The following is a 13,050-nucleotide window of genomic DNA, read 5'->3' on the forward strand; positions in this document are numbered from 1 at the left end:
ATTTTTGAAGAACTTATTGTTTTATAAGAGTTTGTTTTTCACAACGTGTTCTGCTGGAGAAAATGTATCCACTATGTTGAAGTTTTTGTAAAGTTCTTAATGTGATAAGAATCCCTGTTAAATTAGCAGTTTTAGCTTTTCCTGTTGCACCTATGACATGAGAGCATGGTCCTAAGTGTACAATGTAGGTGCTCTTATTAAGAGAAATCATTTTAGAAATGTCTGCAGTCCTGAACAAGTGATGTAAACTCTGTAAGTAAAAGTGTAGAACATTTCCTTTTTTCTTGAGGGTCTTCACATTAGGAGTACACAAATGTAAGGATTTAGGGTATGTCTGTATTGTTTTTCTCTTTTCCTCAGAATTTAGTTAATGAACCCAGACTTCCTTGGCTGCTTGGGATTGGGTGACGTATTGCTCTTGTCAGTTCACCAAAATGTTCCTTTTATACTTGCCAATTGGTCCAGGCAGTTTTTTTTTACTCTCTAACAAAAGAGAGGGACGCAAACAAACCAAAGGGGTAGGGTACCAAGAGACAAAACTGTCAATAAAGTTTTCCCCTTTGGGTGAACTTGAAAGTAAACCACAGTTTTACGCTAGACATGCAGAGAAATCACCCACTTTCACAAACAAGGAGGAGTTAATGAAAATCATGAAATAGTCATACAGAAAAAATGTACATTTTCTTTAGGTAAATTTTAAAAGCAGATTAAAAAACATTATAACACATCATAAATTCATTAGATAAAAAATGGGACAATACATAAGGAAAATAATTCCAATTAAAAGGGGAGAAAAAGGACACCAGTTTCAATGAATTGATGAGATTTGCTCCAGGTTGTATATTGAATTTCACAATTACAGGAGTTTCTTATCTCTATCACTTAGTGTTTCTCCACAAAGAAGTGCATCGATGCGTTTCGGTTATGGCACACAAATGTTCAAGGCCAAAAACCTTCCTCAGGATTAAAATAATAATATCCCACTTAAACACAATATCTGAAAATAAAAATACACAGAATAAGATATACAACATATGACTAAAACAATTCAGCAAAAAAACATGTAATTACAATACTGCTCCTACACATAACACTCACTCCATAAATCTGTGGGTTTGAATTTCGTTTGATTTCATTATATATTGGAAGTGTCACCAGGAACAGTGTAGACACTAATCATCTTGTCGTCTAAGTTTTATTATTAATAAGACAGTAACTGGTATCAATTATACGCATCTAATTTGACCAACACGTATTAAATCTAGTGTCAATTAGATAACGCGAAAAACTCGTAGTTAGCCGATAGAATCTGGGACCTTGCTACATTGAGTGCAAGACACATATACACAAATTGTAATGATAAATTACCTTGATGATTATCAAGCGGATGTTGCTTACAGTCAACTGCTTATAATAATCGGCCACCTTCAAGATGTACCTACAAAGGTTGTTGAATAATTAGTGTTGTGCTTAGTGTTTAATACACACGCAAACCCTATCTCCAAATTCCAAGACAGGGCTAACAACTATCTATATCCTTGTATATATAGATGTTTATATCCTTGTGTATATAGATGTTTGGATATTAGAAAAGGTACTCAAAAAGCATTTCTTCAAGATGCATAACTTGTAGTCAAAACTGCAGATACTCCGTAATGGGCAATATACCATAGCTCTAACGGTTTAAAAAAACATGAGCAGAGCCAATAGGTAGCACAATTTATTGTCAAGCCTGCAGGTATTTCATATTAAACATATACCCTAACTCTCATGGCTGATAGAGTCAAGAGAGATAAGATATATTTATTCTATCTGATGTTGATCTATAAACGGTTAAGACAGACACAGTGTGATTGCTAAAGTATCACACCCACTCTAAGCTTTTGATCAGCGAGAAAAAACATCGGTAAGGAATTTGACCATTAGCTGCAAACGATCGCTTTCAAAAATATTAAACCCTGAAAGCGAACAATTTCGAAATTCCATTAATAATAAACAGGATAGCAGCCACACAAAGGAATTGCCTTCAATTGGTAGTAATGTGCGTATAAATGTATACTGCACAAAATCTTCAAAGACGTCAACAATCACGTCTAACAAGTTGGAGGCCGACAAAATAAAATTATCCTCGTTTTTAGTCAGACCGCCCGCAGCCTGGGAAACATCAAACAGTACACGGAGTCAGAGATATATTAGTCCGTATATCGTCTCCCAAACGCCAGTAGTCCCTATGTTTACATTTACCTGCTAGTTCGACGATTTCGGCCGCAACATGGGGTTCTGTGTTCTATCTCCTCCGCTGATATTAGGCGCATTGGAGACAGTGACTTTTATGGCTTGAAAAAACCGCGTGCATCGGTGTAATCGGCATCCGGATTGAAAACTACTTCCGGGTGATTGGGTTCAGTCGTAAAAAAATGTTAAATGACGGACTAGAATCGCTAAATGTGGAAGTATTCTATATATAGCGTTATGCTAAAAAAACATCAAAACGCAATCTATTTACAATTGTGGCAACCTAATTATAAAAACCTGCATCATATATTACTTCTGAATAGGATGTGCTATATTGCATATCTACACTATTTAATAGTGTCTCCAATGGAAGATAGATCTCCTATATAATACAATTACCTGCATCCATATTTTTTCAGTCAAACAAAGGTGCACACACACATTTCTGTTCGCACTCGAAAGACAGGGTTAACATGCAATTACAATCTACATGTAGGCAACTGTAAAATTACACCATCAAATCATAAGAAAGACATCTCTACAGGTACACCGTATTTTTACAAAAATGAATAACATATGTTTCATAATACATGGCAAACATCAAAACAATAGTAAATACTAATGTATATAACTAGATAATCTGAAAGAAAAATATCCTAACGATGATACATAGAACCATATATATATGTTCTTTTGTGCATCATATGGACATTCCCATGACATCATGTGACAGCTATTCAACACATAATAACACTTAGTAGCACCACATACTAAATAACATAACAAAATATATAGCTACAAAGAAAGGTACCATACAGTTCTTATTACATCACAGGTACCTAAGAAAATATATTTGGCCATGTTCACTAAAAATATATATACATACATACATAAGAATGGAAACTAGTACACCTCATGGTTCCAATTGTTAAACAGGTCTAATAAGACACTCCCACTCTTCTTTCGAATTCAGACCCTTTCTTACAGTATTCAAGAATGAAATATGCCATTGTTCACATGATTTCCATTTTGATTGCATATTTCCTCCTCTTTTACCAATGACTATTCTTTCAAGAATAAACCATGTGAAATCATTTTCACCATGGCCTTCCTTCAAAAAATGTTCAACTAATGGTGCAGTTATTTTCCTAGTCTTTATGGCAGATCTATGTTCCTGAAACTGCGTCCTGGCTTCTCTGCCGGTCTCACCAAAATAGCCCAGTCCACACGGGCATTACAGTTAATACACTACATTTTTACTTCTACAGTTGGTGAAGCTCTTGGATTTTAGTACGTGACCATTGAAATTAATCTCCTTTGCTTGTATACATTGCGGACAGATATTACAAGTGCCGCATTTGTAATTCCCTAGTGCTATTGTATTGTTTAAAGTTCTTTGACACGGCTGTGGTGCTTCTCTATATGTATTGACTAGGAGATCACGTAGATTGGTCTGCCCTGTTCCAATGATGCACTGGGCCGGGGACGGACTAATTTGCATATAGCCAGGTTCTGAGCTGGGATGGTGCAGTGAGCTAAATAACGGTGATGGATCAAGCCCTGATCTTTGGACTGGGTAAGAGTGGTCTGCTTAATTCAGACACTCTGTTCATCACCACCCCCTTTTCTGAATCGTTTTTGGCCACTATAGGTGTGGCAGGGTATACTCAGACATGAGTCCCTTGCTCACTGCACCATCAGGATTCAAGCAAGCCGGGCCGACGACGGCTGAAATGCCAGATACCAGTCCCCGGAAGCTTGTCTCCTTTCTGGTGAAGAATTGGCTTGGTAGTTTGGTCTGCCCTGTTCCAATGATGCACTGGGCCAGGGAAAGACTAATTTGCATATAGCCAGGTTCTGAGCTGGGATGGTGCAGTGAGCTAAATAACGGTGATGGATCAAGCCCTGATCTTTGGACTGGGTAAGAGTGGTCTGCCTAATTCAGACACTCTGTTCATCACCACCCCCTTTTCTGAATCGTTTTTGGCCACTATAGGTGTGGCAGGGTATACTCAGACATGAGTCCTTGCTCACTGCACCATCAGGATTCAAGCAAGCCGGGCCGACGACGGCTGAAATGCCAGAAACCGGTCCCCGGAAGCTTGTCTCCTTTCTGGTGAAGAATTGGCTTGGTAGTTTGGTCTGCCCTGTTCCAATGATGCACTGGGCTAGGGACAGACTAATTTGCATATAGCCAGGTTCGAAGCTGGGATGGTGCAGTGAGCTAAATAACGGTGATGGATCAAGCCCTGATCTTTGGACTGGGTAAGAGTGGTCTGCTTAATTCAGACACTCTGTTCATCACCACCCCCTTTTCTGAATTGTTTTTGGCCACTATAGGTGTGGCAGGGTATACTCAGACATGAGTCCCTTGCTCACTGCACCATCAGGATTCAAGCAAGCCGGGCCGACGACGGCTGAAATGCCAGAAACCAGTCCCCGGAAGCTTGTCTCCTTTCTGGTGAAGAATTGGCTTGGTAGTTTGGTCTGCCCTGTTCCAATGATGCACTGAGCCAGGGACAGACTAATTTGCAAATAGCCAGGTTCTGAGCTGGGATGGTGCAGTGAGCTAAATAACAGTGATGGATCAAGCCCTGATCTTTGGACTGGGTAAGAGTGGTCTGCTTAATTCAGACACTCTGTTCATCACCACCCCCTTTTCTGAATCGTTTTTGGCCACTATAGGTGTGGCAGGGTATACTCAGACATGAGTCCCTTGCTCACTGCACCATCAGGATTCAAGCAAGCCGGGCCGACGACAGCTGAAATGCCAGATACCAGTCCCCGGAAGCTTGTCTCCTTTCTGGTGAAGAATTGGCTTGGTAGTTTGGTCTGCCCTGTTCCAATGATGCACTGGGCCAGGGAAAGACTAATTTGCATATAGCCAGGTTCTGAGCTGGGATGGTGCAGTGAGCTAAATAACGGTGATGGATCAAGCCCTGATCTTTGGACTGGGTAAGAGTGGTCTGCCTAATTCAGACACTCTGTTCATCACCACCCCCTTTTCTGAATCGTTTTTGGCCACTATAGGTGTGGCAGGGTATACTCAGACATGAGTCCTTGCTCACTGCACCATCAGGATTCAAGCAAGCCGGGCCGACGACGGCTGAAATGCCAGAAACCGGTCCCCGAAAGCTTGTCTCCTTTCTGGTGAAGAATTGGCTTGGTAGTTTGGTCTGCCCTGTTCCAATGATGCACTGGGCTAGGGACAGACTAATTTTCATATAGCCAGGTTCGAAGCTGGGATGGTGCAGTGAGCTAAATAACGGTGATGGATCAAGCCCTGATCTTTGGACTGGGTAAGAGTGGTCTGCTTAATTCAGACACTCTGTTCATCACCACCCCCTTTTCTGAATTGTTTTTGGCCACTATAGGTGTGGCAGGGTATACTCAGACATGAGTCCCTTGCTCACTGCACCATCAGGATTCAAGCAAGCCGGGCCGACGACGGCTGAAATGCCAGAAACCAGTCCCCGGAAGCTTGTCTCCTTTCTGGTGAAGAATTGGCTTGGTAGTTTGGTCTGCCCTGTTCCAATGATGCACTGAGCCAGGGACAGACTAATTTGCAAATAGCCAGGTTCTGAGCTGGGATGGTGCAGTGAGCTAAATAACGATGATGGATCAAGCCCTGATCTTTGGACTGGGTAAGAGTGGTCTGCCTAATTCAGACACTCTGTACATCACCACCCTCTTTTCTGAATCGTTTTTGGCCACTATAGGTGTGGCAGGGTATACTCAGACATGATTCCTTGCTCACTGCACCATCAGGATTCAAGCAAGCCGGGCCGACGACGGCTGAAATGCCAGAAACCGGTCCCCGGAAGCTTGTCTCCTTTCTGGTGAAGAATTAGCTTGGTAGTTTGGTCTGCCCTGTTCCAATGATGCACTGGGCCAGGGACAGCCTAATTTGCATATAGCCAGGTTCTGAGCTGGGATGGTGCAGTGAGCTAAATAACGGTGATGGATCAAGCCCTGATCTTTGGACTGGGTAAGAGTGGTCTGCTTAATTCAGACACTCTGTTCATCACCACCCCCTTTTCTGAATAGTTTTTGTTCACAGCATTTTTTATTTGATTACTTAAATTAGAAAACTGACTAATAAAGACTACCTTTTTAAGTGGTTCCTTCGCTTTTGTATCCCCCCTTTTATTTCTAACAAGTGCCTCCCAGTCATAAAACCTAGCCCTTTTCAGAGAGTGGGTTAGAAGTGTTTTAGGGTAACCCCTATCTCTAAGTTTCTTTTTTAGGATTTCAGAGTGTTTATAAAAATCATCTAGGTTGGAGCAGTTCCGTCTAAGTCTAAGAAACTGGCTGAAAGGAATAGATTCTCTTTGAGTTTTGGGGTGAAAACTTGAAAAATGCAAAAGGGTATTCTTCGCTGAAGGTTTAGTATAAAGTTCTACCCCCAGGAAACCTTCTACATCTTTTTTGGTGATATCCAAGAAATCCACTTTGGATCTACTATATGATGATGTGAATCTTAGATTCGAATCACCAAGGTTCAGCCAACTTAGAAAGTCTTCTAGCATATCAGTAGGGCCTTCCCAAACAAAAAAAATTTCATCAATGTAGCGGTACCAGCCCTCTACATTCTCATTAAAAGGCACTAACTCATTGTAAACGTGTTTGGTCTCAAATGCTCCTACATAAAGGCCTGCTAGACTGGGGGCACATGTGGCCCCCACACTGGTGCCCTTCAGTTGTTTAAAAAAATCTTCCTTGAATAAAAAAACATTATTCATCAAGATGAGTTCAATACATCTCACGATGAACTCCTTACTGGCTCCGCCCAGATCTTGGGATTCTAATAATTCATCAATGACATATACTGTATCCCTTTGGGGAATGTTAGTGTAGAGAGACTCAATGTCCAGAGTCACCAGACACTCCACAGAACTCTCTCCCTTCTATCAATGATATCATATGGGCAGAGTCCCTCACATAGGACTTAAGACCACAGACCATAGGTCTTAAAAAGTGATCCACATACTTGCTAATAGGTTCAAGGAGGGAATCAATGCTGCTCACTATTGGTCTCATGGGCGGATCAACTGGATCCTTATGAACCTTTGGTAGGCCATATATAGCCGGAATTCTGGGTTCATTATTATTAAGAAACTTAAACTCCTCTTCGCATATCCAGTTGTTATTTTTAGCTTCATTCAGAAGATCCAAGCAGTCTTTAGATATTTTAGAAATGCTGCTGCCATTGGTGCGTGTGTAGGGTTCTTTAACTTCAAGGAGTTCATACATCCTTCTATCATAATCCGTAGTGTTAAAAAGGACAATTCCTCCTCCCTTGTCCGCCGGTTTAATAGTAAGGGAATTATCATCTTTTAAGGAATTAAGGGCAGATCTCTCTTGTATGCTGATGTTATAAACATTTGGTTTCTTTGCTTTACACACTATATTGTGGATATCACTTTCAACAGCCGTTTCAAAGGCTTCTATGTTTTTACCAACCATCGCTAAAGTGGGGGTAAAGGATGATTTGGGTTTAAAACCCGAATGGTTGGTCCGTTCTCTGGGTTCTCTCTCTTCAAAAAAGCGTCTAAGTCTAACCTTCCGAAAAAAAGGACGCATATCCTTTTCCAATTGGAACTGATCTACATGGGCACAAGGGACAAAGCTCAAGCCTCTACTTAAAACACTCATTTCTGTCTCACTGAGTGTTTTATCTGATAGATTTATTATAGGTATTCGGCCGGTCTCCAATAGTGTTTGTTTCTTGTGCTCATATATTCCTGTTGTTGCGGAGGGGCCCGGTTGTACTGACTCCTCCCTGAGTTCCCATTGTAGCGTTGCCCCCTCTTCGGGCGTGATCCCAAAAAAGAACTCTGGTCTTTTTGGAAATTCCTGCCTGTCTGTTCTTCTCTTTGTGGGCATTCATCTTCGCTATTAGATCCGGATGATTCCGAAAAAGTGACTTGTTTCCTCCCTCCCCTATTGTATATTTTTTTATTGTGTGGTCTTTCCCAATAGGGCTCGTTTTTCAGTTCGTAGTAATCTTCTTGGAGAAATGGATAAACTTTCTCAACAGAGAATTTCTCTATATCTTTTTTCAGTTTATTAGTTTTCTTATTGGTTAGGTATTCACTATACCGTTCCACATCTCTGTTGATATCTTCTAACTTTCTTTTTGCTTCTTCTAAGGCAGGAAAGTTTTTTAGTTCATTTTCCAATTTTTCAATTTCTTCTTTTCCTAATATAATCAAACCTTGAGCTGTCTCAATAATTAAAAGCATCCAATCGCGGCTGCATCTATTGGATATCATAGTCCAGGTCTCTAGAAACTTTTTGTTTTCAAAGAAAAGGCCGGGTTCATTCCGTACCTGTAGACCTATTGGAATAATGCCTGATTTAACATATTCACAAAGAATTGAAACTGGTGTCCTTTTTCTCCCCTTTTAATTGGAATTATTTCCTTATGTATTGTCCCATTTTTTATGTAATGAATGTATAATGTGTTACAATGTTTTTTAATCTGCTTTTAAAATTTACCTAAATAAAATGTACATTTTTTCTGTATGACTATTTCATGTTTTTCATTAACTCCTCCTTGTTTGTGAAAGTGAGTGATTTCTCTTCATGTCTAGCGTAAAACTGTGGTTTACTTTCAAGTTCACCCAAAGGGGAAAACTTTATTGACAGTTTTTTTTTACTCTCATATAGATAAATTAAGTGCTTCTTGGGTGCCTTGCTAATATATGAGACTATCCTCTCTGTTGATAGATTATTTATGTCCCTTGTCTAAAGACCATTTGTTCTGTCCACCAATAGATATTTTCTGCCTTACAACCATTGCCAGAGGGGCCCGTATATCAGATCCAGCTTGGGGAGTCAGCACCAGTCCAGCTTGAAGTCAAGTTGAAGGTAACCATCACAGGAGTTGCTGGCAACTAGGACCTCAGCTAAGGCAGAAGCCCTGATATGTTAATTGGGTACCCCTGCCACTGTCTTGGGTGAAAGACGGGGTCACAAATCAGAAAGGAGAAATCGTGGATCAAGTTTTTGATGCCCAGCTGAGAGTCACAGACTGACCAGAACAGCAAGGAGGCTTTGCTTGAGGTGACCCCTTTTGAGAGAAGGGTTACTGCAGAGATCCTAGCATCAAGCCTCTAAATCCTGGTCCCAAAGTGAATTCAAGTTTGCACCTTTGTTTGTTGGTCAAGAGATACCTGGGCACACTGGATGCAATGTGTGGCCCTAACAAAAGAGCAGTGGGCCAATAGAGTAATATAGGAGTTAGGGAAGGACTTGAGTTCAGGTTACAGGTGCTGTGTCTCTGGTGCCTGTTAGATTGAAGTGATGATAACTGGTGTACTGCCTGAGACACTGGACAGGATCGCTGAGGGCATTTGTCCTGGTGGGTGATTGCCCTATCCAGAAAGAAGAAACTTTTCCCTTGAAACTGGGTTGTTATTCTTGAGTTGTGAGTGGTGAAGCTCCACCCGGGAAACAAAAAGAGCCTGCCTGTTAGGCTCAAACAGACACAGGACAAAGACTCCCCTCTGTCTGGTTGTAGAGCGCGTTCAATTTCCAAAGGACATCTTTTTGTTAGCAATGGTACTTTGCCCTTCTCCTAAAAAAATGATTGATATTCTAGCCCTCATAAAGGAACACTGGAAAAGTCTATTGGAAATGTTTTATTAGATATTTGCTGTTGGCTATTCTGAAATTTAAATGAATGGTCACTGAAATGCATAGGAGCCCTGAAAATGTTTTTACTGGATGGTTCTAGGATTTGCTTAGGACTAGAATATTGATAATTCTGTTTGTGATAATAGTCATATGGTTGGGATACCCGACACCCCCTCTCAACACAATCCCCAAGAATGGGAAGACGGAAACGTTTCTGAACTTTTGGAAGGCGGGAGGGAGTTACCCTCCCGGCCGTATTTATTAAAATATGAAACAAAATTAAAACATTAAAATAACAGTTTCCTATCATGTACAATTTCATTTACACATTACGATGTTCTTGGCTAACCTTAACACATCTCTAATACAAAGGTTCTCCTAGCCGATACTAACATCCTGTAAATGCATTTCTCAAAATTGAAATTGTACATCCTAACATTACGGGCCAACGGCAAGGTCGTAACCGGTGTCAGATCCCTAATACCAGAACTCCCCCCTCACCTGTGAGGGGCGGGCGCACAGAGGACTGTACCTCTGAGCCAAATTCCGATTTCCCTTGTCTTAACGGGGGCCCCTGTTTACTCGACGCCATCTTAGTGGTCGTCCGAGGACTCGTGTGAGGTGTCTAGAAGGTAGCGTAGACCCCCCTCCCACCCCACACTGCTCACCACATCTGCTGTCGCAGATGTCCTGGCCCCGGGAAATTCCCAGGAGGGGCCCATAGCCCCTCCTCCCCAGGGAGGGGCCTTGACCGCCTTCCCTTTCAGCTTCCCCATCCTTAGAAGGGGACCGCCTCCCCGTTTGAGGGGCCAATGGCCGCCTCCCCCCGGGCGCTCCCATCCATAATGGGTGACGCCCCACCTCTAGGGATCTTCCAATTACTGCTCACCGATCATGACCTTATCGCCCGACCAAAAATAAATACGACATTTTAAACTAAGAGAGAAAACAACTGACAATTATACTGAGCAATTCAAAGTATAACTTCTACTAAGCACTACATTTAACTCTGCTGCAATTACTTTGTCGAAATACATGCTGAAAGATCAACCACTTTATTACATATCAAATTCATCAACTTTATTCACAACAACCTGTAAAAGAAACAGTATCATGTCACTCGACTTTATTCAAAACAACTCGCTGTCATCAGGGGCTGGTGGGTGGGTCAAAATTGGCTCTTCGTTCCGTCTCGAGCTCACGTGCAACGGGGAGGTGCAGCTTCAGAGCACAGGAACAAGAGGATGCTTCCTTGGCTTGTTGCTCCTTTTATCCTTCTTCGGGCGGGCGTGTACCCTCCTCCAATCCGCCTACGGGGCGTGGCCAACGGCGTAGGTGTCTAGGACAGCCCCCTCTTGGGCGGGAAAAGGCGCGCCCCGGCTACGCCGCTTCGGGCATACCAGCCGAGACTCGCCTCCCGCCCAAAATGGCTTCCCGGGGGGATCGGGGTACTCCACCATACGTTCGGGGGGACCGAGCGGTCGCCCCTTTCCATATGGTTGGGATACCCGACACCCCATCTCAACACAATCCCCAAGAATGGGAAGACGGAGACGGTTCTGAACTTTTGGAAGGCGGGAGGGAGTTACCCTCCCGGCCGTATTTATTAAAATATGAATCAAAATTAAAACATTAAAATAACAGTTTCATATCATGTACAATTTCATTTACACATTACGATGTTCTTGGCTAACCTTAACACATCTCTAATACAAAGGTTCTCCTAGCCGATACTAACATCCTGTAAATGCATTTCTCAAAATTGAAATTGTACATCCTAACATTACGGGCCAACGGCAAGGTCGTAACCGGTGTCAGATCCCTAATACCAGAACTCCCCCCTCACCTGTGAGGGGCGGGCGCACAGAGGACTGTACCTCTGTGCCAACTTCCGATTTCCCTTGTCTTAACGGGGGCCCCTGTTTACTCGACGCCATCTTAGTGGTCGTCCGAGGACTCGTGTGAGGTGTCTAGAAGGTAGCGTAGACCCCCCTCCCGCCCCACACTGCTCACCACATCTGCCGTCGCAGATGTCCTGGCCCCGGGAAATTCCCAGGAGGGGCCCATAGCCCCTCCTCCCCAGGGAGGGGCCTTGACCGCCTTCCCTTTCGGCGTCCCCATCCTTAGAAGGGGACCGCCTCCCATTTTGAGGGGCCAATGGCCGCCTCCCCCCGGGCGCTCCCATCCATAATGGGTGACGCCCCACCTCTAGGGATTTTCCAATTACTGCTCACCGATCATGACCTTACCACCACAGGCCGGATAGTTGACCGGCTATCCGGAACCCCCACAAAAATCCTACTTAAAGGTCATGGCTGCACAAACTCATTAACCAAGCTACGAAGTCTCCTATGAGTAAAGCATTCCCCTCCCGGGACAAATGAACCCCATCCTCCAGGTACATATGGTCCCCCCTGATACATCCATGAGGAATAGAATGCAATGTACATGTCCGGAACAACCTACCAAGTTTGTTATTCACTTTCTTTACCGACTGGTTTAAAGCTGGCACAGACATAGCCCCCCGCCACACCTTCCGTGGAATCATGTGGGACCATGCAATCGTGCACCCCGGAACCCTTCTCGCCAACCAACTTACTGTGGATAAGATTAATTCGAGAAGTACTCGCCGACCCGTGGTCACCAAATCATTGCCCCCAAGATGCACTATGATTACAGATGGCGGTGACCTTGTCCGCCCTAACAGACCCTCCATAAAATTTTGAAACTGGTCAATACAGAGCCCGCCCCTTCCGTAGAAGGTCACCCTGTACCCGTATTCCCCAGCCACGTGAATCATGTCACCTGCTTTGAATACGTCTGCGGCACGCCTCACGTATGAGTGGCCGACGACCAACACCACTCTTCTCTCAGCCGGTGATCTTTGACCGCTGGTCCCCAGGTGTCGGGTCAACTGCACAGTCCGCCCCGCAAAGCCTGCTCGCGAAACTGAAAACCAAACAAAAACAAGAAGCGTGAGTGCATGACATTAGCTTCACAACATGTGCAACCGCACATACCTCTTATAACAATTCGAGGACCAACGCCCCAACTGTTTCACTTTATCCACACTCAAACCCCTGGCTGTAGCTTCTGTAGCAGCACCTATCCGGAATGAGTGGGTCCCAAAATCGCCCGGGTTCAAACCCGCTGCCGCGATTGCCATTGTCAACA

Source organism: Lissotriton vulgaris, chromosome 6, assembly GCF_964263255.1.
Source record: "Lissotriton vulgaris chromosome 6, aLisVul1.2, whole genome shotgun sequence".
In the NCBI taxonomy this organism is placed as follows: domain Eukaryota; kingdom Metazoa; phylum Chordata; class Amphibia; order Caudata; family Salamandridae; genus Lissotriton; species Lissotriton vulgaris.